Consider the following 25,997-nt stretch of genomic DNA (forward strand, 5'->3'; position numbering starts at 1 on the left):
ACATTTGGTTTCAATCTTCCTGACAAGTATATGTGTCCAAAAAATCCGCCCATATTTCTGAATGTGCCAAAGCATCTCTTTAACTTGGAAGTAAAAGATGTATTTACTATACGGGTTTATTTCAAATTAAAGCAGTATATACATACTCCCAAGTTCTTTAGGGCTACCAGGCCTCATAATTAATCTTACGTAATATTGGATAGCTCACTACAGATGAACTATAAGAACAATTATAAAATGCAAGCAACAGTTTTTGTTTTGTTTTTTGGGTTTTTTTTTTTTTTTTTTTTTTGCAAGCAACAGTTTTAATCAAGCATTTCACATGACTGTTAAATTTTTCACACTACAACATATCTGAAGGCGGATAGGTCTGTCATTTCATCACTTAGGTGTCCATAATTACAGTTACAAGACTAAAGTCTGGGAGAAATTTTTGTAAATGGTGTTTTCATAAGAGTATTATTTTCATAATCTGAAAAAACATTATTTTTTAAATCTTTAAATTTTTTTAAACATTTTATTTTTAAGTAACTTCTACATCCAATATGGGTCTCAAATTTACAATCCTGACTTAGCCAGGCACCTCCTTTTTTTCAAAACAAAAAAGCCTTGCCTTTAAAAAAGAAATAAATAGAATGGCATTAGCTTTTCAGTATTTTAGATCTCAGTTTCAAAATGGCTTAAAAATTACTGATGCTGAAGGGTTTGATGAAATCAGTTCTTTTATTTAACTTAGTGATATAAATCTAATGTTATTTAAAAGACCATCAAAATGTTTTCATGAAAACTAATACCAGAAGGTATAACCAAATATGATTTTAGAATCTCTCTGTAACTATTTTTTAAAGTTGCTTATAGTACTTAAGCATCAATCCGTTCAAGTCATATAGGTTAGATATAAACCCTCCTATTCATTTATAATTACATTTCACTAGCTGTGTGCTTTCAAGATATTAAATGCACAAATTAATGAAATGACCAATAAAATAATTACAAGAAAGCATATATTTCCAATATAACATAACCTAGTGTTATAGATGTCATTTTAGAATAATAACATATGATGCCTCCTGGGGACTCAACTGACTTTTTTTTTAAGCAAACTCTACCTCCACCGTGGAGCTCGAACTCATGACTGAAGAAATCAAGAGTCACATGCTCCACTGACTAAGCCAGCCAGGCACCCCTCAACTGACTTTTAAATCCCTTAATATATACTATTTTAACATTTTAAAAGTTTATAGTCCTTTAATCCAGAAAAGAGTATTATTTTGTAAAACAAAAATAAACACACCTTAATGCTAAAATGATCAACTTCCTAATGTGGCATAATCTTTAGGCTACCAGCATACTATCATACCACTTCAGAAGTTAAGAAAATGGTGAGATCGCTCTAATTCTACTCAGAATAAACAGACTTCTGTCATTCTATATAACGACTTTCAGTATCATAAATTTCCAACTCTGGATTTAGGGGGAAAAAATGAACCTTAAAAGATATGTATATAGAGATATATATATAAACAAAAATAGCTTGCAAACCTAAGCATTTAGTCTTTTCCATGTTTGAAAATGCCATGTTTCATTTCAGTATGAGTTACATGTTATACAGGAAAGTAAAAATGTCCTATGATGTGTATATGAGCTTTTTAAACTAGTTACATTAAAAAGTCTTTTTCATATTTGATGCAAGTATAATTTTTGAGAGAATACTTTCTACAGAACCTGGCTAATAAAGGAAATGAAATTATAACTGATGTTTATAAAGCCTCTTATAATTCAGAGAATTTTACATGCATTATTTCATGTACCTCTCAGAGCAACCTTAAGGTATTTACTTCACCTTGCACACAACTAAACAAATTCAGAGAAGGCAGGTGACCTGTCCAAAGAGAGACAGCTGCTCAATCCAAGAACCAGAACCCAGACCTTCTCAATCCATTACTGTTTACACAAGTTCAATACAAGATTTTAATATCCCACAAGAAGATTCTTTTTCAGACAGAAGCTTATTAAAACATAGACTCTTATTATTACATCAAATCTTTCAATACTACTTTCCAAACACTAAAAATATTTTTTAAACAACTACACAAAAGCCATTCAACCAGGTAAGAAAATTATTAGGTGTAACTATCACCTACAACTTAGCACATGTTTTTATTAAGTAATCCTAACAATAAATAAATAAATAAATAAATAGCCCTGTGTCCTTAGGCAATGATAACACAATCAAGAACTAAGTCACATTTGATAGCAACACAGACATTTTAAGAATTTAGAGAAAAATAAAGATATATTGCATGTTTCTCCTCTCTTCAAAGTAGTGGAGCTTTTTTCCAGTTTACTCAACAATCCATTAGATTTTTGGCCCCAAACTTAGCAAAAGCAAAAAGCAAAACCTCTAAGCACCATATCCTTAAAACTAAACAATAAAATTTTCAACAAGAAAAGTATGCTTTAGAAGTTGGACAAAATTAAGGCTAACATTAAACAGTTTTCATTTCTTCAATGTGTTTTACAGAAACACACTATCAGCATTCAAATGCCATCACATTTCCTAAAAGACAGAGCCTCACCTTCCCACCCTCCCACCCCCAAAATCTGTTTCCTGAAATATACTTCATAAACCACTCTGACAGTTCTGGAGTCAAGTTTAGGCCATATGTAAACCAGGAAATTATTTGTATTCATTCCAGGGCTACAATCACAGCTAATTAGCAACTTAAAATAAAATCAGCTAAAAGTATTTAACCATAATGATGCAAAAAGCAAGCAGCGCAGAAAATACCAAAGTGTCATTTATTTTTGCACTCCCAGCAACTATTTTTCCTTTCTCATCACTACAAGAAAAAGAAAAAAAAAAAAAAAACCCACCAATCAAAATATAATTCAAAGATCCCAGCTGAGATGGTAAGGAATTGAAGAAATCTATAATGAAGGAAGGTTAAGGGCATAAACACGAACCATCAAATTTGGAACACATATGCAGTGCTCCCCTTTTAGAAAAGTATACGGTGGTTTCTTAAAAAAAAAACCTCACATTAGTAAGAAGGCCAAAATTCTAAAACTTATCGGTAAAAATACAAGTAAAAATAAGCTGCGACTCTTCCTTCCACACGAAGCTGCGTTTTTGGGGTGGTTTTCATCACTGCAGAGCCTGCTGCACAGGTGCCGGTGGCACAGCCAGTTCTCCCAAGGGCAGGGGCGCGGGAGCCACGGGCCGGTCCGCAGACAGGTTCTGAAGCTCCGGGGGGAGGGGGGGGGGCGGGTCACGACCCCTCCTGGCGGGCCCTGCAGCACCAAATTGACGACTGCAGCAGCCACGGCCTGCGTTTCACAGAAAGAGGCCTCTCTTCCCGTCTTTGTTGTCTCTGGGCGGTTTGACTTCAACTAAAGCAGCGACCCTCCGCCCGAGGTCCGCACGCGTCCGCCCCCCGCCCCCCGCCCCCCCGCAGCGGGTCCCCGCGGCCCCGGGTCCAGGCCCGCCCCGAAGCGCCGGGGCCTGGGCTCCGGAGCGCGGGCCAGGCGCTGGGGCCGCCGGGCCGGGGGCCGCTCCGGGGAGGGAGGGCCCCGGGGAGGGCGCGAACCCTCCCCGCAGGACCCGGGCAGGCCACAAACACGCCTCCCAACGTCCCCTCTCAGAATGAAAATGAAAACGCGGCGTCCGCGGGGGCGAGGGGCGGCCCGAGGCTGGCTGGAGCCCCGCGCACCCGGCCGAGCGCGGAGCGGGTCCGGGAGCGGGTCCGGGAGCGGGTCCCGGAGGGGGCGGGCCCGCGCCGCGGCGCTCGGGGCCCCGGCCTGGGAGGGAGGAGGGAGCGGGGGGCCGGGACGGGGGCCGGGGGCCGGGGCCCGCCCTCCGCTGCCCGGGGCGTCGGGGCGTCGGGGCTCCTGCGGCCCTGCTAGCCCGGCTCGGGGGAGGCGGCCGGACCCCGGCCCACCCGGCCGCGCCTCCCCCCGCCCCCGCCCCCGCCCAACGTGCGGCTGCCTCCGAGGAGGGTCGAGGCTGGGGAGAGGGCGCAGTCGTTCCGGGCGCGCGGGCCGCCCCGCTGGTACTGACCCCTCGGGCCGCCGCCGCCGCCGCTCGCCCGGGTCCGCGTCCGCCGGCCCAGACCCCGCTGCTCAGCCTCCGCCGCCGCCTCCGAGCGCCTCTGCCCCCTCTCGCTCTGTTTGTTTTTGTTTTGTTCTACCCAGTAACACGGGGGCGAGAGGGCCGCGCCTATTGGCCGAAGCGAGGAGGCCCGCCGGCCAATCGTGGCGCTGGAGCGGCCGCTGGGGAGGAAAAGGGAGGGAAGTGAAACGTGGAAAGCCGGGCTGGGGCGCCGGGAGGCGCATGCGCGTCGGGCTCCCGGTCGGCGGGAGGGCGGGAGGCGCTGCGGGATGGAGGCGTAGGCGAAAGGGCAGTGCCCCGGGGCGAGGCCCGCTCACCCATTCCCTTCGCAGGGCGGTCAGCAATCCGGCCTAAATGTTGGGCTTGCAGAGCGTCCCCGCTTCCATTTCCAGAGGCTCCTCAAGCCCTGAATCTCTGCAGCTGCTGCTCCTGTCCGCCCCGTTCACCCCCTGGCTCCTACTGCGTACACCCAGCTTTATCCCGGGAGGATGCTCTGGTTCCTTGAAGATAGAAATCACGCCCATTTCGCAGATGAGGAAACAAACAGACTCAAAAACTCTTTGAAGTCCCTGTGGTAATCATGACTAGTTCGGCCCCTGGGATTCAAACTCCCACATTCCCAAACCAAGACTGGGGTTCTCAGGCACGGCTATAACTTCTTCACTGAAATTTGTACCCCGCCTGGCTGTTGGCGTCCTTCCTCCTTGGCTCTTTGGCTCACCTTGTGCTCTCATTCTTCCTTCTTCCCTATCCCCTGAGGAAATGACCAGAACCTTCTGCTGTCTGTGCTCTCAGGAGAGAACTCAGCCATTATCTCTGGCCAGATTTTCTGATTGTCTGATGTGTTAACACCCCCAAACTGCCCCCTGCCCTGACTTACCCCTTTCTGCCTGGTCACCCTGCCTGGGAGTCGTCTCTAATGGTAATATTATTTCTCCGAACAATCGCAGCAGAAAACCCTTCACTAGCTTCCTGCCTGCCTGCCTGCAGTGTCTGTACTTTAGCCAGGCTTTCAAGACCTTACAATGTGACTTCAAGACTTTCTGGCCATGTCTCCACACCCTCCCAATCCACACACACCCCCTTGGCTGCAATCCACTTGGACCTCTCACTGTTCCATATGCTTCCCCACCTCCTGAGGGTTATCATATCACTTTGAATATGCCTCTTTTATCCCCCATCTCTGCCTGGTACAATCTTATCCATGCTTCATGGCTCTCCTGCACAGGCCTTCTTGGGCCTGGTGACTTGATGTGAATTTCCTGTCTCCTGATTCCTCCCTCTAATGATTTGTACCTCTGGAGACACTGAAACATTCTGCCTCACATTATGTTATCTGAGTTCCTGTCCTAACTCCTCTCTTCATTAAACTGTCAACTTGTTAGGGTGCCTGGGTGGTTCAGTTCGTTAAGCATCTACCTTCAGCTCAGGTCATGAGCCCAGGGTCCTGGGATCCGGCCCTGGGTTGGGCTCCCTGCTCAGTGGCGAGCCTGCTTCTTCCTCTCTCCCTCTACCGCTCCCCCTGCTTGTGTGCTCTTTCTCTCTCAAGTGAATAAACAAAATCTTTTTTTTAAAAATTTTATAAAAAATAAACTGTCACCTTGCTGAAGGTAAAACTTGTGTCTTCTCATCTGTTATCTTTGTATAGGTCTTAAGAAGATGCCTTGTACATTTTCCATACCAGTGCGGTAAAAAATACCTCGATCTGAGTTCACAAAGGTTCTCAGCATTTCGTTTTCTCATCCCCATCTTCTGGTCAAGGGCCTCTTAGCATGTCCAGCATCTGAATTAGCTTTATGAGTCACTTTTACTTTTTAAAAACAAAGCTTCCTGGTCACTCAGTTTTGTTTTGTTTTTGTTTTCCCCATAACCTGCAGCTGTCTTCTTTCTTTTCTCTGTCAGGGCTTATCCATCCTCCACTGAGCAGTAACTGCTGGCTCCTTTTTTTCACCCATCCCCCTCTTTCTCCACTCCACTTTTTTCTCACTCCTTTTCAGTTCTTGACTCCTTCTTCCTCCCTGGCACCATCCTCCTCTGACTTTTGCTGGGTTCTTTCATTTATCCATTCATTAATACATTTACGAAGCACCTATGGCATACCCAGGCTGCAATAGGCAAGCACCCCAAGATCTATGAGATAACAAAAGAATGGGATATGATTACCCATTTTTAAAAGCAGCTAGAACAACCAAAAGCTTTTAGCAAATTACCCCGAAAGAACCCATTATGGAGTAAAATGTTCATATCCTTTTTACCCACCCATCATCTCTACATATGATGTTTGGTATCCTAGAACCCACCTTAGAGAATGCCCCTCTAGCTGGGTGTTATTAACTAGTTTGGACCAGGCAAAAAAGAAATGGGATTCTAGTCCTAGCTCCCCACTAACTACCTATAGTTAGTTAGAATCCCTCTCGGGACCTCTGATTTTTCACCAGTTAAATTCAGAAATTGTGTTCAATTAGTAGTTTCCAAGGTATTTTCCAAAGAATATGAATTTTGTGAAGCTTTAATGGATATCACAAGAAATATGTGGGAAGGGCTGTTCCATAATCAAATCAACCTGGAAATAAATTATTTTAACAAAAAGTTAAAGCTGGTTTTGGGGGAGAGGAGGGCAACTCTTCTCAGTACTTTTAATAAGCTAATGAGCTTCCAAAATCTTGAGAGACTAGAGTCAGAAGCTAAGTAACACTCCCCAACCTATTCAAACAAAGAACTTTTTTTCCCCAAGATACCCCAGAATCAGTGTCACCTAGAGACCAGTTTGGGAAATAGAGATGACAGCCATTATCATCAACATTCCTTCCAGATGTATTAAACACTGGCCATCTGTGCCTTTGCTAAGCATTAAAAAAGAAGAAACTGAAAAATGGAAAAGTATGTAAGTGCCAGGAATTTTTGCCCATCAGATCAATCCACAAATATTTTTTATGTGCCTATTCTGTGAAAAGCACAGAGCTGACCCAGCTGGGTTCTTGGCATAAGCCATTATATTCTACCTTAGGGTCAATAGTCTCTGGCATAGACTGCCCTGGGCCACAATGTACACTTTCATTTCTCACAACTGGATTTTCTTTCCTAAAGGCCTGTCATAAGGGCTTAAGTTAATTCAGCTGTTGGATGAGAGAAAAGGAGGAAGACTTCATCCTAACTCATTCTATCCAGAATGATGGAAGTTCAACTTTTATTTCAAGAATGACCCATTCCAATTTAGGAGAGGATGGGCCACCACTGTTGCCTGGGGAGAGATGGGTGTTCAGAGGTGGCACTAGAAACCTTGCTGTGTGATCAGACATACATGATGTCTCTCCTTTTCCCCATACCCCTCAGGTTTAAGCACTAATGATTCCTCAAGGGACATGAAGAATGTTTAATTTATTTGGGTGTATGGGGGCGAGGGTAGAGAGTAGTTTTTTTTTTTGCCTCTTAAGACAGGTTACTGACTGTGTCTCTAGCTAGCTGTGTTGCCTTGGTTGTTTCACTTCCTCTCTAGGTGGATTGAATGCTTCAGTCTTGCACCATCAGAGAAGGAGTTGGCCCCTGCGGAGAGTCTTTAAAGAGTCATTTCAGTTCTGACACCATGATGCTGGGCCAGGCACTGGGATGGCATCACTGGAGTCCTGGTAGTGGGGGACGAGAAATGAGAGGCTTTGCCAATGGTGACAGGGAAGAACTAATCACCAGGCATGGGTAGAGGAACTGTCACTCTCAGCCCAGGGGCCTTCTCTGAATACAAAGCTCAGATAACATTCCCTCCTGCCACCCCAAAAGCAACCTGGAAGGCTGAGGTAGTGTTGGAAGTACTGATGAGTTAATGTCAGTAAATGGCTTGGAAAAGCACAGATGCTAGGCACAAGATAAGCACTTCAAATTACCATATATTACCATTATTGCCCTTGGAGCTTCCACGGCCTTTTCATTCTTTGGGCAAAGCCCCATCTGAGAACCCCAGTTTGTTAGTAAGCACTGTTCACACCTTGGCATAAGGTCAAGAAGAGGCCTTCTCTCTCTGGGGACTGAGGGAACCCTTAGTCCACTTCCTTAAGAACTTTCAGATACTACTGTCATTTGCAACAACATCTACCTGAGCTGACAACTGCCTCCTAGTTTGTCAAACCAAGGACTGAATTTTAGGAATTCCTATAAGGCAAGGAATTGCTCTTTAGCAGAAATGGCAGAAGATATGGAACCTGCTCTGAAGAAAAAGAGAGTTGCATAAGGAATTCTAATTCCTCTAATTCATAATAATGTGTAATTCCTCTAATTCATAATAATGATAACTGACATTTGTGTTGTGTTTTATGGCTCACTGAGCACTTTCACATATACTTTTACCCCCTCCCTATGAAGTGGACAAGCAGATATTATATTCCTGGGTTTAAAGATGAGGAAAATGGGCTTGAGCAGGTCACTGATAATCACAGGACTTTTATGATAAAGGAAACATGGGGATCCCTAGTCCAAACCCTTCCTTTAAACAGAGACCCCAAGAACTTAAGTGGGTTGCTCAAAACCACACAGCTAGTTAGTTGCTGAGCTAGATTGCAACGAGGTCTCAGTGTCCCTTACACAGGCTAGGCAACATTGATCTTCTAGTACCCAGGCCTCTACTGGATTCTTTCTGCTACTCAACTTTGAGTCGCTTGAATAAAAGTTAAATATCTTAGCCATTTCTGGTCCCCCAAAGCCCCCTGTTATCAAAGGAGTCCATTTAAGGTCCTAAAAGTGAGGAAGGAAGGAGAGTAGTGATAGGGGAAGTTTAGTATGATATTTAGGAGCTGTTGATGGGGACATTTTTCAAGAATCTCTTTCCTAGACTAAAAAGCATAGACTAACGTGAAGCATAGCACAAAGTCAATGCGATATTTATAAATAGTATGTACCAAGAAAAGCTAAGAAGGTTTTACTTCCCTAATTCAAGTTTCGAGAGCTTGGTGCATTTGTCTTTGTGTTTTCCCCCCACCAAATCACTCTTGCCACCGTAGAATGTAGAAATAAGCTAAATTCAGGCTCAAGATCTCCAACAGATCATCTTTTCCCAAAAAGCCCATATATTTTGACACATCTCCAAACCTGGTCTGAGTTCTAAGCCTGTAAAGCCTCCAGCTCCTCAGAATTTTGCAATCACAAGACCATTCAGCCAGATACTTTTCCAAGTGCTTCCTACAACTGTCACACCTTGCCTCGAATTAATTGTGTTGAGTCAGCGTAGAGAAACACTTCTCAGTTGTATCTCCAGGGGCTTTATTTGTACTCTTCTGGAACCCGGGATCCTCAGCTAGATTGCACACTGTCAGAATTCATCCTCTTCTCTCCAGTGAGTGCTGAGCTTGAAGAAGATGCCATTATGCCTTCCTCCTGTCTGTGCTGCACTAGTTCGTGCTCATCTGCCAAAAGAGCACAGGGGACCTCAAGTGGAAATGAGAAACTCGTCATACTGGAAAAAAAGAGGGATGAATGATCATAGGTTGCGATTAAGAGAGCCTGAACCACAGGGAAACACAACCAGAGACGGCTGGAGACGGGTGGAGGGTGGTTCAAGAGGCCAGTGCTGGGTAGACAGAGACACACATAGAAAAGGAAGTTAATGAAGGGAAGTAATCAAACCTCTATTTTGGACAAAGTGAAATAAAAGTAGTGGAAAACAAGAAGAGGTCAAGGGCAAGCCAAGGGAGATATTGTTTTGTACTATTAAATGTTTATAATAAAAATGAGGTTACCTTCATGGAAGGTCAGAGACTGCAGAAGAAATTCCCAGGAGATAGTCTAGTGAAGCCAAGTTGCTTGAATAAGAATATAAAAACTGAAGCCCAGAGAGGAGCAGAGGTCTGGCTCCAGGCAAATGATAGATAGCAATAGTACCTCTTCCTACTATATGCAGCCGCCTTCCTTTTTCCTTATGGCTGTTCTCTGCATGTATCTTGCCCTTTAGCCTCACACTCTCCTCCATCTCTGTCTCTCTTTCTCTGTCTCTTTTCTAAAAGGGCAGCTTTCAGAAAGAAAAACAAGGAGTGACATTTTATTTTATTTTATTTTTTTAAGGAGTGACATTTTAAAACAGCTCCAGGAAATCCCCAAACCCTGCATTTAAAGCAACAGGATTGCAGTCCTTCAGCATGATTGACAAAGCCAGGGTTAAAACAGGAAATAGTAGACAAGGCACCAAGAACCAAGAATTCAAGGGAAAGAGAAAAATAACTCCTGAAGGACAACTTAAAGTCTTACCACCACCATTTCTTGTGTTGTGTGTATGTATTTGTGTGCATTTTGTTTTTAGAAAGTTTTATTTAAGGGCAATGTATCTAGGCCAGTGATCTGTTGATGAGCTTCAAAGAGTGCAAGACCATCCTAAAATTTTATGCAAATTTTATTGTGAATATGTATTTTAAGCACAGGGGGTCTATAACTTTTAAATAAACCCCTAAAAGGGTCATGTCCCAGAAAAGATCAAGAATTTCTGGAACACATCATGTTATATGTTTGGGCCCTTCTACAGAGTGGGTATTCCACCAAGAAATACCAGCAGAGGGGCAGCCCTGGTGGCCCAGCGGTTTAGTGCCACCTTCGGCCCGCGGGTGTGATCCCGGGTCTCCGGGATCGATCTCATGTCAGGCCCCCGCATGGAGCCTGCTTTTTCTCTCTGCCTGTGACTCTGCCTCTCTCTCTCTCTCTCTCTCTCTCGATCTCTGTGTCTCTCATGATAAATAAAATATTTATTAAAAAAAAAAGAAATACCACCAGACTTTCCTCTGTATATCAAACCAGAAGCAGAATCAAAATGCCTTCAAAGCAATGGCAACAGAGAAACAAAACAAAACAAGAGTGGTTTTTAGAATAGCAGTGGTGCTAAAAAGAGATAGAATGTCATCATCTTGGGACATCCCAATAGTCATTCCAGTTAGGTATGGCAGCTACCTTCCATAATGTCAACCTCAATGGGCCAGAAATATAAGCTGAATCTCCCAACATTTCCTGAACTAAAGTCCAATAGCCATTAATTTATCTTTTAAAAAAAAACCTCCCACTTATTTAAAAGACAAAGCAGTATGTAGTGTCTCTCAAAATATGCTTGGCAGATATTTTATCACCAAAGGATTCTAGGATGAACTAAGCTGGGGAAAACTCCTTATCATCTCTCCTCTTGGAGGATCACAATAAAAAGAAGGGTATTTTAAAGGCTCTGAGAAATCTATCATAAGTAAATCCATTTAATTTCCTTTAACCCAATGTTTACTGGACTTACTTGACTATGGCACTCTTTTTTACATAATATTGATTTTCATCTTATGAGATACACACCAGAAAATACTTATATAATAGAATGGGACTTGAAGTAGAAGGCAAGAAGCCTGGACTCTGATCCTGGTTCTGCCACTAGATTGTGTGCTCATAGGTCTTCTGACTGCTTTGAAATCATACAACATAAAAGACCTCCCAGATTCTTTCTGGGCTGTGATCTAGCCAATGTATCTCTGGGTTGGCTGCTGGCCTAAGACCCTGCTTATAGCCTTTTTCTATGATTATACATATTTTTATTCAGGAAACTGAACGGTACCTGTTACCCTAATAAGACATTGTCTCTTAAGAATACTTCTAAAGTGGGAGGTACAGACTTCCAGTTAGGGCATGAATAAGTCACAGAGCTGAAAGACACAGCACAAGGAATATAATCAATGGTATTATAGTAGCGTTACATGGTAACAGACAGTAGCTACACTGGTGGTGAGCATAGCATAGGTAGAGAACTGCTGAATCACTATGTTGTACACCTGAAACCAATATAACATTATGTGTCAACCATACTTGAGTTTTTTTTTTTTAAAGAAAAGAATCCTTTGGAGAGATGAGGTAAATGTCTAGGAGCTAGAACAGAATGGAATCAGCACTGCAAAGCTGAGCCAATCGTTGACTTTATTCAACACAAAGGCAGCTAACTGATGGGCATGTGTGTTTGATGGGACTGGTTTTTTTTTTTTCTTAGTATTAAGACAGCTTTTTAACTTGTTAATGTCACATAAGGAATTTAAGCAAGTTACACTATCTGAAAAAGCACAACTGATGTTTTTTTTAAGGAAACCCTTCTTCCTGCCCTTACCGCCCTACTCCCATCCCCCTCGTGAATTAATAATCTAAGGGAAGAAGTAATTATAGAATCCTTCATCCAGAATGCTTACATGATGATCAGGTTAATATTGCCTTCTTACAAAATTTCTTTTTTCTATTTAAAAGAAATTCTTGTAGTCTTGATTACTTATTACCAAAAAGCAATACAAACCTTCAGTATATTATGAAAAATGATTGAGCTCTAACCATTATATATAGCAGAGAATAATCAAGAGCAGATTGCTAATCTAGATGGACCAATCTCCAAATTATATGCAGACACACAGTGGTTTGTTTACTCTCCCTTCCTCATAAGAACTCAAAAAAACATGCCCAAACAAAAAAAAATGTCAGGAAATTTGAGGGGCCTTGTCCAAACAGTACATAGTTAGTTCAGTGTCAATAATTTACATTTTGCAACAAATTATACAGATATGATTTCTCTTAAAGAATTTTCAGCACCAGAAAGAGAAATTAAGTCCATCAAACTTACAGCTTAAAAATTCACATAAAAGAAATATGAAAATATTCTGGGCCTCTGAGAATCCTCTACATATATGTAGATAAGAATGGCCATACTTGGGCAGCCCCAGTGACCCAGCGGTTTAGCCTGGCCTTCAGGCTCAGGTGTGATCCCAGGGACCCGGGAACAAGTCCCACACCTGGCTTCCTGCATGGAGCCTGCTTCTCTCTCTGCCTGTGTCTCTGCCTCTGTGTGTGTGTGTGTCTCTCATGAATAAATAAATAAAATCTTTAAAAAAAAAAAAAAAAAGAATGGCCATACTTCTTTATTTTGAGGAAGGCAGTTGACTTGAGTTTGTGCAATTGCTCAGCTTCTCTTGGATGCTCTTGGGACTCCTCACTGGTTGAAAACTTCTTTCTACTCCTCTTCCTCTTCAGGTATGTTTTAAAAGCTGTACTTCATTGGGCAACAACCTCTCCCTGAGAATTTTTCATTATAACCTTTTACATCTTTACCAGTGCCCCAATAGTTCTGGTGATAGGGTTGGGTTGTGTGTGTGTGTGTTTGAAATTACCCAGCCTCTCTGAAGCCAGCAAGATTTTACCAAGCATGACCACATGACCTTAAGAGCAAATGCCTCTTTTCAAAGGACCAAACTTTTTCCCACAGTCATTATTATCGTCTGGGAGAACCCCCTCTCTCAGAGAAAGGGGGTGCTGACTCTCCCTCATTTCCAAAGGTGTTTGAGTCAATAACAGCCCTGACAGTGAGCTTTCCCAGGGAATCCTAGAGGCCTGAGAGCACGTTAAGTACTACCTGTGAAGGTCTTGAGCTCTTGCACAATCGGGGAAGTATTAAGGCTACATACGCTTCCTGCATCCCAGGCATGGAAGCTCTATAAAAAAATTTGCAGGCATAACACAGGGAAGATGTCATAAAAAAGCAGAGGCCCAGAGCTGCCAGCAACAAAGCCAGAGATAAGTTGGAACTTGTCCCATGGCAGGACTTTCCCCAACCACCACTGTGACAATCTGCATGCCCTCATATCCAAGTGGGGCCATGAGATATCACTCCCGGGATATGCTTGTCTGGTCTCGTGCTGGTCTCCCAGGCTCAGCTCTTTGTTTTTACAGAGGCTCCCCTACTGAAAGGTAGGCTGCAGAAGCCAAAACCCCTGCCTCTGCATCAGGTACTTAGTAGATGCTTGACAATAAATTCTTTGGTGAAAGAATGAAGATACTAATACCATTTTGATTTTCTGCACCAAAGCACGTCTGAGGCTGTCAGCAGGAGTTTCATTTCCTGGTTTAGGCCAGCAGATGCCTGCCTGTCCTGCACTGGGTCTGCAGGGAGCCGCTCAGAATAAACTACAGCAGGCGGCCTTCGGTGCCTGCAGCTGAAGCCTGACTTCCCTGAGCGCGGGCCAAAGAGGGAAACCGTGGCAATTTGTAGGGGCCTCCAGGAATGGCAGGAAGGTGGAACTCTCGGGGGACCCAGGCACTCTGGATCCCAGGCAAAACATGCAGAGTAATACTCCAGCTGTCTCGGGAACACGCCGGCCTGACGGGCTGAGGCAGGATGGAAGTTTCTGCCCCAGCACGGGAGCCAGGCCCAACCCCCCCATGCTGTTTGTGTTCTCACTGAGCCTGCTTCAGCGAGGTGAGGACTGGTTCAGAGGAAGAGCTGACAAAAATAAAACCAGAGCGATGAAGTGCTGTGCAGGAAGTGGCAGGCTGTGGAGCGGCGCAGAGCACAGGTATTGAGGTGACACACCACAAGAAAGCTTGCCTGAAGATCAGACCTGAACAAAACCCTGGCTCTATCAGTGTTGGAGGCTGCTTCTTCTAGGAGTCAGGTCAACAGCACCTACTAGTACTGTCAGGTGGGTTGGGTCTAGGGTTAGCCTCTGCCACCAACCAGTGGGTGAGCTTAGACAAGTGAGTCTCCAGAGCCCCATTTTCCTTGTCTGGGAGCCTTTGGGACACATAAGCAAAAAGCACATGCTAAAGGATCAAGCATTCATGTAACAAGTGTCTTTTCCTTCCCTCCCTATTTAGCATCGTTGCAGGTGAAAGACAAGGCCTCCAGGAAGAAGGTGAAATCTTACTGTAAGAGATAACACACCCAAAAAAAATTTAAAAAAAAAAAAAAAGAGATAACACACCCACTACACACAATATACTACACCCAAACACCCACACATACACCACACAACACATACACACAGCATGCACAACACATACATGTGTACCATACACACATACACATACCACACACACATGCACAGGCCACACACACATACACATACTATACACACCACAAACAATACACTACACACATAGACCACACACATGCACACACCACACACACACACACACACCACAGACATACACACAATATACTGCACACAGTATACTACACACACACCACACACATATACACACTATACAACACATACTACACATACCACGCACACAACACATACACACCACAAACACATAGATGCTAAGTTTAAGGCATTTATGAATCAACAACTCTGTATTTCACAGTTCTTCCTTTGGCTGTTCCCTAATTGGAAACAGATTGCCTTTCCCCCTGTTTATGGGGCAGAGTTCCTCTAAATGTGGGTCTATTCATGGTGATTTTGTTTCCTTTCCTCAGTCAACAGTCACTCGACACCATTACCCGGGTGTTCTCTGCAGCTCTGTCCTTTTATTAGTTCATAAATCTAGGAACTGGGGGAAAGTTTACAAAATTTCATGAAGACTCCACCATTTATTGAGTGACTACTGTGCCTGGCACACTCCCTGGGGTCTGAGCCTCATCACACCCTGCAAGATACTCCTATTATTCTCTACACAAAAGATAAGGAAATTTAGGCTCAAAAAGATCAAAAATTGCCTAAGACCTCACAAGAAGTAAGGGGCAGGATTTGGAATTAAGTGACCTATTAGCCTGAGCTGCTTCCACTGCCCACTGCCTCCTGGCAACATAAAACCCAATTTACTCTTGAGGAGTCCCAATCCACTGTCCTGAATACCACCCAGGCTATTCCCCTGCCGAGTTTCTACTTGGGCTTCCTTTTGGCCCAAGCTCCCTCTTCTCCCTTCTGACCTCTTCCCTCTTGGGAGCCACAGGCTTTGCCCATTTGGAGCTGTGCCCTGCAGGCAGAAGGCCGGAGGCCTCTACTTCCCTTGCCCCCACCAGCATGGCCAACACAAACTTCTCACTGGAAAACACTGTGTCCTGTAGACAACGGCTCTGTGTGAAGTTCTAGTACCTGCCTGACAGGTCTTCTGTGAAAAGACCCAGCTGGGGTAGCTGGGCTGCCAGGCCTAAGACAGGCAGAGTTCATAAATAGCTTCGTCAGCCATGGAGCTGAGGCTGGGCTGGAGCCAAGTGCTGCCTGCCTCAGTGGTCTTGGCCAACCAGAGCCCTTTTCTGAGAAACCAGAATTTTCAGGAGCTGTGGGTAGAGGGGCTTCACAACAGAAAATTGGTTGGATTCAGGCATTCCCAGGTTTAAATCCCAGCTCTACCACCTTCTACTTGTGTGACTTTAGGAAAGTAGCTTCTGCTGGCAGCTCCTCAGCCCTGTGGGAGAGTTCCTGGTTCGATTTAACAAATTTTATTGAACACCCCATGACATCCTGTACTGTTTTAAGACTCAGGGTACAAAGATAAGCATAGGCCCTGCCCTTAAGGAGCTCACAGACTAGACCAGTAGGGATGATAAGACCTATAAAAATAAGTATCATATGCAGTTGGAAGTGATAAGTGTATTAGGAGGGGTATAGATAAAACCATGAAGGTTGAGAGCAGAAAGAGGGTGATTCTGGGGTGGGAGGGAGGTAAAGCTGTGGCCAATCCATAAGGGGTCTTGAGTGATAGTTTGGACTTTGTAGTGCCAGGCTGTTGGGAACCAATTAAAGGCTTCTGACCACAGCAGTGGACAGATCAGAGCCATGGGGGCTGGAGCCTTTTTTTCGACCTCCGCCACCAGACCGTGGCATTTCTAAAAGGGAAAGACTCAGGTTCCACCATTTTAAAAGGGCTTTGTTCTCTGAACGAAATAGTTTAGGACTTGAAACATGCAGTGGTCAAAAGGTGTCCTCTATTCTTTGTACTGTGATCCAATGCCCACCATCTCTCTCCTCTGGGCCTTCTCAGCCAGCCATCTCCTTGTGTTAAAGATGTGAGATTGAGGCATATGGGGCCAGAGGCAGGCACCCAGCTCAGGGAAATTGTCCTGGCTTGACAAACCGAGTGCCCTGGGACCTTTGCTGCCCTGCCAGTTTGTCTTGGCCCAGCTCACAGGCTTCTGGGAAGAAGTTGGCCTGTTGAGGAAAGGATGTGTCAGTGAGTTGTAGTTGGCTTAATTTCCCTGAGGTGTGTGTGTGTGTGTATGTGTGTGCACACATATGTGCATATGTACTCAGGACTAGGTGTTTTGCAGAAAATTTCAATTTAGGTCAGAACTAAGCAGCCCTTAGTACATCAATATCCAGAGAAGATAAGCCTGAACAGTCCTCTCCAGGAATGAACAGCAATAAACTAGGCCTCCTGATTGTAAACACAACAGTTTACCAAGCTCTCTATTAGCAGAAGGGATCCAGGTGGGTTGTGCATTTGGTTGAGCCTTCTGGAGAGGCAAGGGGTCCAGATGGGTTGTGGGTTTGGTTGAACCTCCTGGAGAGGCAAGGGTCTGCAGTGCGGCCCGTACTTTAGGCCCACTGTGTTTAAAAACACAGAAGAGGCAATGGTGAGTTCTGCCCCAGTCAAGCTCCTACCACTTGGCCCATCAAAAAAAAAGCATGCCCACAGCTGAACCCGACAGGGCCACGGAGATGAGGAAGACCCAGGTTTCTGTGCTGTTTCTGCCACTCAGCTACCATGTGACCTTGACCAAGTCACCTTGTCTCATCAGCATCTGTTTCCTCATCTGTAAAATGCAACTAAGGCTCTTATCGATGTGCAAACCAGGAAGAAAATCCCAAAACACTTCTGAGTAATCAAAAGAAATTGCTCCAACTGTCAGTCTACCTTATATTCTTTACTCAGGGAAAAGCCCTTTAGAGCTCCTCCAAGAGCCTGTGTTTTCTGAAGTTTACATATAATGAAAATATGTTTGGTTTTCTGGCTTCCTGGCCTACCACAGATGACAAACAATTGATTAGCAGGGGTTGGTCCGCTAGGGATAGACATACTGATGACTGACAAAAACATAGAAGGCAACCAAGAGAGCGAGGAAGGAGAAAGAAAAATTGTAGGGCAGAAACAAGATCTTTAAAAGCAACACAAGCCATTTAGTACTATGGTAAACACTTTTACATGTGTCAATAGCTCCAAAGGCCCTCATGCCTAGAGCCTAGTGTGATAATTGTTACTTACAAGCAGGGCTTTATAGGCTATTATTTTAGAAAAATTTCCTTCCAAATATTTTAAATAAATAAAGTTTTGATGCTTAAAAAGAACACTCTTGGGACACCTGGGTGGCTCAGGGTTAAGCATCTGCCTTCAGCCCAGGGCATGATCCTGGAGTCCCGGGATCAAGTCTCACATCAGGCTCCCTGCATGGAGCCTGCTTCTCCTTCTACCTATGTCTCTGCCTCTCTCTCTCTCTCTGTTTGTCTCTCATGAATAAATAAATAAAATCTTTAAAAAAAAAAAAGAACACTCTTTGATATTCTGAACATTCAGACATTAGTAAAGATGTACATTAATCCAGGAGTGCTCTGGAGGGTACAGTCATTCCTGTTCTCTGCACATCAATGTTTGGCGCCAGGATCAAATCAAATGATATGGAGAGGGTACCAAAAAGGTATGAAACCCTATCCAAATTACCAGTTGGGATAGTGAGGATTAATCCCTTGGTCTCAGTTGTTCTTGAAGACTATTTAGGAATGATTCTAACAAACATGTTTGTGGATGAGTTAGCATGGAATGTGAATTTGTTTTGTCTTTACTCATGCTTAGAGTGTGAACTTTTCCCAGTATGTGTGGCATACCCACTATGGGAGGAAGGAGAGGGGGAACCAGGAAATAAAATTTCTGACCAGAGAAAACATCCTTTCCAATGAGCCAAGCTGTTATCCACGTGAACACTGTGAGCTGGTAAAGAAATTTAACCAATTGAGCTTCTGCTGCTGGTCAGGCCCTGTGCTAGGTATGTGGGAGGAAGGGGCACCCAAGAAGGATGGGACTGCCCTCAAGAAGCTTACAGACTGGTGCTTTTCAAGAGCTAGGTCAAAATGAGGTCCTGGGTAATCAGCACTCCTCCCGATGCTTTTTTCTTTAAATATATTTCAGTACATAAATAACAGTTGTTTATATAGAAGAACAAAAAAATACAGATGAAGTGTGCCTGGCTGGCTCAGTCAGTAGAGCATGTGACCCTTGACCTCAGGACCATGACTTGACCGCCCACACTGTGGGAGTGGCCACACCTCCACAAGGTGTGGAGCCTACTTAAAAAAATTGTATATAGAAAAAAAAAAAAAAAACAAGAAAATACAGATGAGAAGATAGAAAAATTAAAAGCATCTTCAATTCCATCACATAGAAATAACCAATATTGGGCAGATCCGGGATCGAGTCCCATGTCGGGCTCCTTGCATGGAGCCTGCTTCTCCCTCTGCCTGTGTCTCTGCCTCTCTCTATCTCTCTCTCTCTCTCTCTTTCTCTGTCTCTATGAATAAATAAATAAAATCTTTAAAAAAGAAATAACCAATATTAACATTTGTATTGACAACCAATATTAGCAAGTTGTGGAATTGTTCATGTAAATGAATACATTAATCACACAGCACACGGGTCTTTTTTACTCAAAAAAATAAAATAAAATATGGATCCTTAACACATTCAGAGTAAATGAGGAAGAAAAACCTCAGAGACACATCATCTACACTGGGAACATACATTCCTCATCTACTCCAAATAGAAATTCCTGAAATATTAACAATATGAATACAAATAAATGAAGCCTTAAAAAGATGATAAGAAAACAGAGGAGACTAATTATGTAACATCAGGGCAGGACAACTTCTTGAGCAAGACAGGAAACCCAGAAACCAGCAAGAAAAAAATACACATTTGAATACTGAAACATTTAAAACTCCTACATGATGAAAAACAGCATTAAAGTTTAAAATCAAGTAGTAGACCTGGGTAAAATATTCAAGACATTTAACAGGGCTTCAAAACACAGTGTCTTCTCTTTCTGCCAACAGATGCTTAATGTACAAAGAGTGCCTACAAGTACGAACAGCTCCAACGTCCAAATAGAAAAATAGACAAGGAACATAAACAAAGAATTCACAGAAGAAAGGCAGATGGCCAATAAACATAAAAAGATGTTCAACTTTACTGTTGTCAGGGAAATGTAAAAACTAAAAAATTAATGGAAAATGGCACTGACGAGGTTATGTGGAAGCAGGTGCTAACCTATGTTCCAAGTCCAAGGCTAAATGGCATAACTTTGGGAGGAAGGTGATTTGTTAGAATCTTGTATGCACTTTCCATGTGTGTACTTTTTGACCAGCAAGTCCACTTTCAGGACACTCTTCTACAGATAACATAGATTCATAAACATGCATGTCTATTATGGCACATTTTGTAATAGAAAAACATCTGAACTGGGGTGCCTGGATGGTGCAGTTGGGTAAGCAACCTACTCTTGGTTTTCAGCTCAGGTTATGATCTCAGGGTTGTGATCTGGAGTCCTGCGTTGGGCTCTGTGCTCAGGGTAGAGTCTGCATAAGAATCTCTCTCTCCCTCTACCCTCCCATCCCCATACTCTCTCTAAAATAAATATTTTTAAAAAGATGTGAAATGACCTAATATCCATCAGTAGATTGTGTTAATCACCACATATCCATAAAAGGAACACTATGCATTTGGTATAAGGAGTCATATTTTGTATGTGTACACTTGAAATGCTGTATATGGTAGATTGTTGAATAGAAATAAATCAAGTTACAGACCAGTATGTATAGTAATATTTGGTTTGTAAAAATATGCATGCATATACATACATAGCTGTGTCAATATAAACCTAGGGAAAAGTCTAGATGTATTTGAAACAAAATATTAATGCATGTCTGAGAAGAGGGATTTGACTGGTGAAGAGGAGAACTTTTACTCTCCTCTTTTACACATTTCTATTTTTTGGTAAGATTTTATTTATTGATTTGGAAGAGTGAGGGGAGGAAGGGGCAGCAGGAGAGAGAGAACCTCAAGCAGACTCCCCTCTGAGCACAGAGCTTGATGCAGAGTTCAATCCCACGACGCTCAGATCCTGACCTGAGCTGAAACCAAGAGTCAGATGTTCAACCCACTGAACCACCCGGTGTCCCTACATATTTTTAAATAGGTGCAATTATTATCCTTGCTTTATGTGTATGTTTACTTCAGCACAGAGAAGTTGTCACTTGCCAAGTTCACGTGACAGAGCTGCTACCAGGTGGCAGAAGTGGGACTCCAGATGAGTTGGACATGGCCCCAAAGCCCATGTTCTTTCCAGATAAGCAAGACCAGCTTGCAAGGCTCTCCTGGGGCTCCTTAGGTCCTGAGCAGGTGGGATTAAGTCTGTGACTACACCTGAAGCCAACTCAGGCTGAAGCTGCAGGGAGGTCCTGGGGAGGTACTCTGCTTTTGACCTTTGCCCCTCTTCCTGGAGCCTCAGAATTCCATGAAATGTTCTGAGGGGTGGCCACTGAGGCACCAGGACAATCTTTCTGAGATGATTTTCTCTTTGAGTGAAGGTTACACAGTCTCTACCAGGTTCTACTGCCTGTCAACCTGGACACAGAGGGTGGACCAGACCATCAGCTGGTGGTGCCTTAGAACAAGGGTGGCACGATTTCAGCAACCTGGGACACTTCTCTTTCCCCTATGAACTCCTCTGAAGGCCACAGCCATAAGAAAAGAGAAATTCCAGATCTAAAGGAAGGAGCCTCCTCCTGAGAGAACAATCCCTGTGCCTTTGCTGTGCTCAGGAGGCTGTAGAGGCCAAGATCCCGTCTGAGCCACCATCGGCAGACAGTGTAAGGGAGCCCTTAGCACAGGCAGCTCTTTTATCGACACCGTTCACCTCCTTGTTTGTCATGTCAGTGCTGCTTTTGGTTGGCTTTCTGGCCTCTTGCCTGAACCAATATGACAGAGCAACCCTATCCTGGTTGAGTTTCCTGACTTGGCTTCTCCCCTGCTGGTCTCGTGGTGCTCACCTGATCCTGCCTTCCTTATACACCCTTCCAGAACTTCACAACAGAGAATTTCTGGGCAGCTGTGCCCCGGCCAAGGTGACCTATTGACAAGTTGACACATTAAAACTATCAGGAGTCCGGCACCTGAGTGGCTCAGATAGTTGAGTTGTGATCCCAGAGTCCTGGGATCAAGTCCTGAACCAGGCTCCTGGCTCAGCAGGGAAGCCTGCTTCTCCCTCTCTGCCTCTCTCTCAGCTCGTGCACTCACTCTCAAATAAATAAATAAAAATCTTAAAAAAAAAAAAAAAGGGTCAGGGGTCACTGACTCATCATCCTTACAGACGTGCACATGAAGGCTGGTGGATTTCCAGTGACCTGAGTCTAGACTCTAAGCATCCTGAGGACAGGGACCGTGCAGCTTTGTCTGCCAATTGTATACTCAGGGCCTAGCTCCCATTAGAACTTGTTGACCAAATGGATACTGGATGAATCTATTTAAACTCCCTTCTCCCCTGCCACAAAGGACAGCTGAAGTCATTCTAACGAAGGAGATAATTCACTTGAGCAGGTCAGAAAGTAAATAGTTTAGGTGTTGTGGGCATGAAACAAAATTAAGCCTATTCTATAGGTACTCAAAAAGCAAGAGAAAACAAATTCCTATGAGATTTTTGTTAATTCAAAACAAAAAACTATAACAGAGTATGTATTTTTTTTTAATAATACAGGTCTCCTAATGAGAAGAATAAAATTTTTTTGAGGAATAACATTTCACTTACCTGGGCTTCAAAGTCAGTGTCTTCTGGGGTACCTGGCTGGCTCAATCCGTAGAACATGCAGCTCGATCTTGCAGTCGTGAGTTCAAGCCCCACACTGGGTGTAGATTGCTGAAATAAATAAACTTAAAACATTTTTTTTTCCAAAGTCAGTGTCTTATCTATCAAAATCTATTGCAAATATTCATCTGTTAATGCTGATATGTAATGAGATATTATGTATATACTTCTTAGAAAATAAAAGTTGGATTTCATATAATTTTCACATATCATAATATTTTTTTTCCTTAAAGCTCAATCATGGGGCAGTACAAAAACAGGGGAGTGGGTAGGGTTTGGCTTCAGGCTGTAGCTGATGAACTCCTGCACTTGAAGATGATAGAAAGTAGGATATTCTCATTCAGCCCCCCAAATCCTACATATTCAAAATTTTGAGGTTTCCGAGACATTTTCACTCCTTTTCTTCCTGCCCTTTCCTTCTTGAAGGAGGCCACGTGGACTGAGCCCAACAGCTCCCGAGAAAGGGGTCAGGAGCTTCGTTATTGCCCAAACACCCAGAGTCACAGAGTGGAGTTGGAGTGGCGGTAGGCCCTTTCTTTTCCAAGGCTGTGGCGTTAGCTCTTTGCCAACCACAAGCAAACCACTGGAAAGGGCATGCCTGTGTTTCTTCTGCAGCCCAGACCACAGAGGGGAGGGAGGGCTCAGAGCGCCTGCGTTAATGGGAAACAGTTGTGCTTGTCCAGCCCTATGCACAGAGGGAACAAATTTAAATACCTAAAATCTCATTGCATCCTGAAAAACATATCATTTGGAAGAGACAACTGACCACGGCACAGAATTCAATGCTGGCAAAATGACATCAATTATGCACTGCAAGGGCCTTTTTGTAAATACACAGAGTACTGAGGAGATCAGGGACTTGTGAAAGTATTGATCATTCATTGACTCATTAGTTTACACAACAAATCATTTTCAGGAGCCGGTTTATGTCCCAGGCACCATATTAGGCCCTGGGCATGTCACAGAAAGTAAGGCAGACAGTTTCTGCTCTCATGGAGTTTACATTACTGTTCAATGGCATTTGCTAAAGTTCAATATTCTATGGCGTATTACTAACTGGTTGGGGAAAGAAGAAATTAAATGAAGTCAATCCTGTTACTTTATTGCAAGACTTTAGAACCTTCAGCTTGTTGATTTCCACTGAGAATCTCCAAGAGAGGGATATATAGAAAGGAGCCTTCAAAAACTTATTTAATTATAGCATCCTTTTTGAGAGTTGCATCTTGTGGCATCAGAGTCACACGGAATACAGTTTGGGGAACAAGGCTCTCAGGACCACTGGGTACAGCTGTATAGGTTGTGCACTAAATAGCTTTAGCAGGACCACTAAACAGGCTATTGATCCAAGGTGCCCTGGAGTTTTCTGGCTGAGGGGCCTGATCTCTGTAACTATAGGGCAAAACATGGGGAGCACGGGGTTCACAGGGCTATCACTCAGCTACGTGCTGCTTGGCTCCCCCACTCAGAACAGACCAGGAGGCTAGTGCTCGGCACCTAGGAAAACTGACCTAGTTGTGGAGATAGCCTTAGGGAAGGTGGCCAAGAGGTCAAAGCACAACATTCATGTGAGTCTCCAGGCCGAAAGAAACCAGCAGAATGAATTTTAAAAAAAAAATTTTTTTTAAGGACCACACCACGGTACAACACAGTTACATGTAAAACTCTGAAGGTATAAAAAGACCTTAGAAGTTTCTAGAAGGATAAAACAAAAAACAGATCACACACAAAGGAACACTTCTAACAATGACATGGAGTCCTCAAAAGCAGCTTTGGAAACTAGAAGACAAGGCAGTCATACTTGCAATATTCCAGATGAAAATGATTTTCAAGCCAGAAATCTCGACTTGGCCTGACTCCCTATCAATTTTAGAATATAACTATTTCAAGAATTGTAAAGCCTCAAAAATATTACCTCTCATGCTTTCCAGGATTTATTGAACATCTGGTCTACTAAAAACAAAAACGAATAAACAAAGAGAAAGGTATGGGTTCCAGGAAATAGGAGATGCAAGACAGGGGAGATCCAAAGGGCATCTGGGATGGTGGTAGGAACAGTCTAAGGACAACAGTTGCGAGGTAAGTCCAGAGGGCAGCTGGTCCCTCCTGGAACTGGATGAAGGGACAGCAGTAGGAAAAGAGGCTTAGAGGGAAGCTCCAGCAAAAAAGCAAAAAAAAAGAAAAAGGAATCAAGAGATTGTCTGATCCTGTGGAAAATCTTCGTTATAAAATGAAAAGACTCCCATAAAAAAATAAATAAATAAAATAAAATAAAGACTTATCATGAGTTTGGAGGAAACTAACAACAACAGAAAGAGGTAATTATTAACTAAAACCTATATATATAAGAAAGACAACATGATCACAGTTTGTTACTTCGCTCAGGAGTGATTCATATCTATTTAACTACAACAAAAATGCAAATACCAGTTTGGAATGAGAGGAAGGGAGATTCAGAGAGAACAGTGTGAGCAAGCTAAAATTTTCCCACCATACAAAGAAGTCAATAATAGTGTTTAAAATTCACTCATCAAGGGGTTCCTGGGTGGCTCAGTCAGTTAGGCATCTGACTTTGGCTTGGGTCATAGTGTCAAGGCCCTGGGATCAAGCCCCAGTCAGGCTCCCTGTCTATCCCTCTCCCTTTCCCTCTGCCCCTCCCTGGCACTCCTATTCTCTCTCTCTTTCTCTCTCTCTCTCTCTCAAATAAATAAATAAATAAATAAATAAATATCTTTGGGAAAAAAATGAAAAAAGAAAATTCACTCATCCAGAATGAATGCACTGTATGCACAGTATTTAGAAACATGGAGGTAAATATCTAACAGAATAGCTGAAACACTGAGGAGTGGTTGGGAACTGGTTGGAGGTTGTGGGGAAGTAACCAGGTAATGCAAGGAAGTGCCATTTTCTTTATAACCTTTTAGCACTATTTGGCTTTTTATGTTGTGTACATCCAGTTACTTTGGTTTTTAAAATAGGGATTTGGTTTTTTTAAAGATTTTATTTATTTATTTATGAGAGACACAGAGACATAGGCAGAGGGAGAAGCAGGGTCCTTGAGGGGAGCCCAATGTGGGACTCGATACTGGATCCCGGGATCATGCCCTGAGCTGGCGGCAGACAACTGCTGAACCACCCAGGTGTCCCTAAAATAGGGATTTTAATCCAGGCTGTTAACCAGGTTGTAATTGGCTAAGTGGCTTATGCCATTTATCAGTTTCAAAGCTTGCCCAATTAAAGTTCATGGATTAATAAAAGCACAAATTACTGCATGTGCTGGGCCTT

At 43.4% G+C, this 25,997-nt stretch overlaps 1 protein-coding gene across 4 annotated transcripts in view; it reads right to left on the reverse strand.

Moving 5' to 3' along the window:
* Nucleotides 1–4,213, reverse strand: part of PDCD4 (programmed cell death 4) — a 28,439-nt gene extending 24,226 nt beyond the window's left edge. For 2 of the 4 annotated variants that reach the window (XM_077877648.1, XM_077877647.1), the window contains exon 1: nucleotides 2,878–3,230. The gene's annotated coding sequence lies outside the window, so the exon portion shown is untranslated. Of the gene's footprint in view, nucleotides 1–2,877; nucleotides 3,231–4,060 lie in introns of those variants that run through there. The other 2 variants (XM_077877646.1, XM_077877649.1) reach the window with 2 other exon arrangements.
* Between the last annotated feature and the right edge of the window lie 21,784 nt (nucleotides 4,214–25,997).

Source organism: Canis aureus, chromosome 29 (genome assembly GCF_053574225.1).
Source record: "Canis aureus isolate CA01 chromosome 29, VMU_Caureus_v.1.0, whole genome shotgun sequence".
Taxonomy (NCBI): Eukaryota; Metazoa; Chordata; class Mammalia; order Carnivora; family Canidae; genus Canis; species Canis aureus.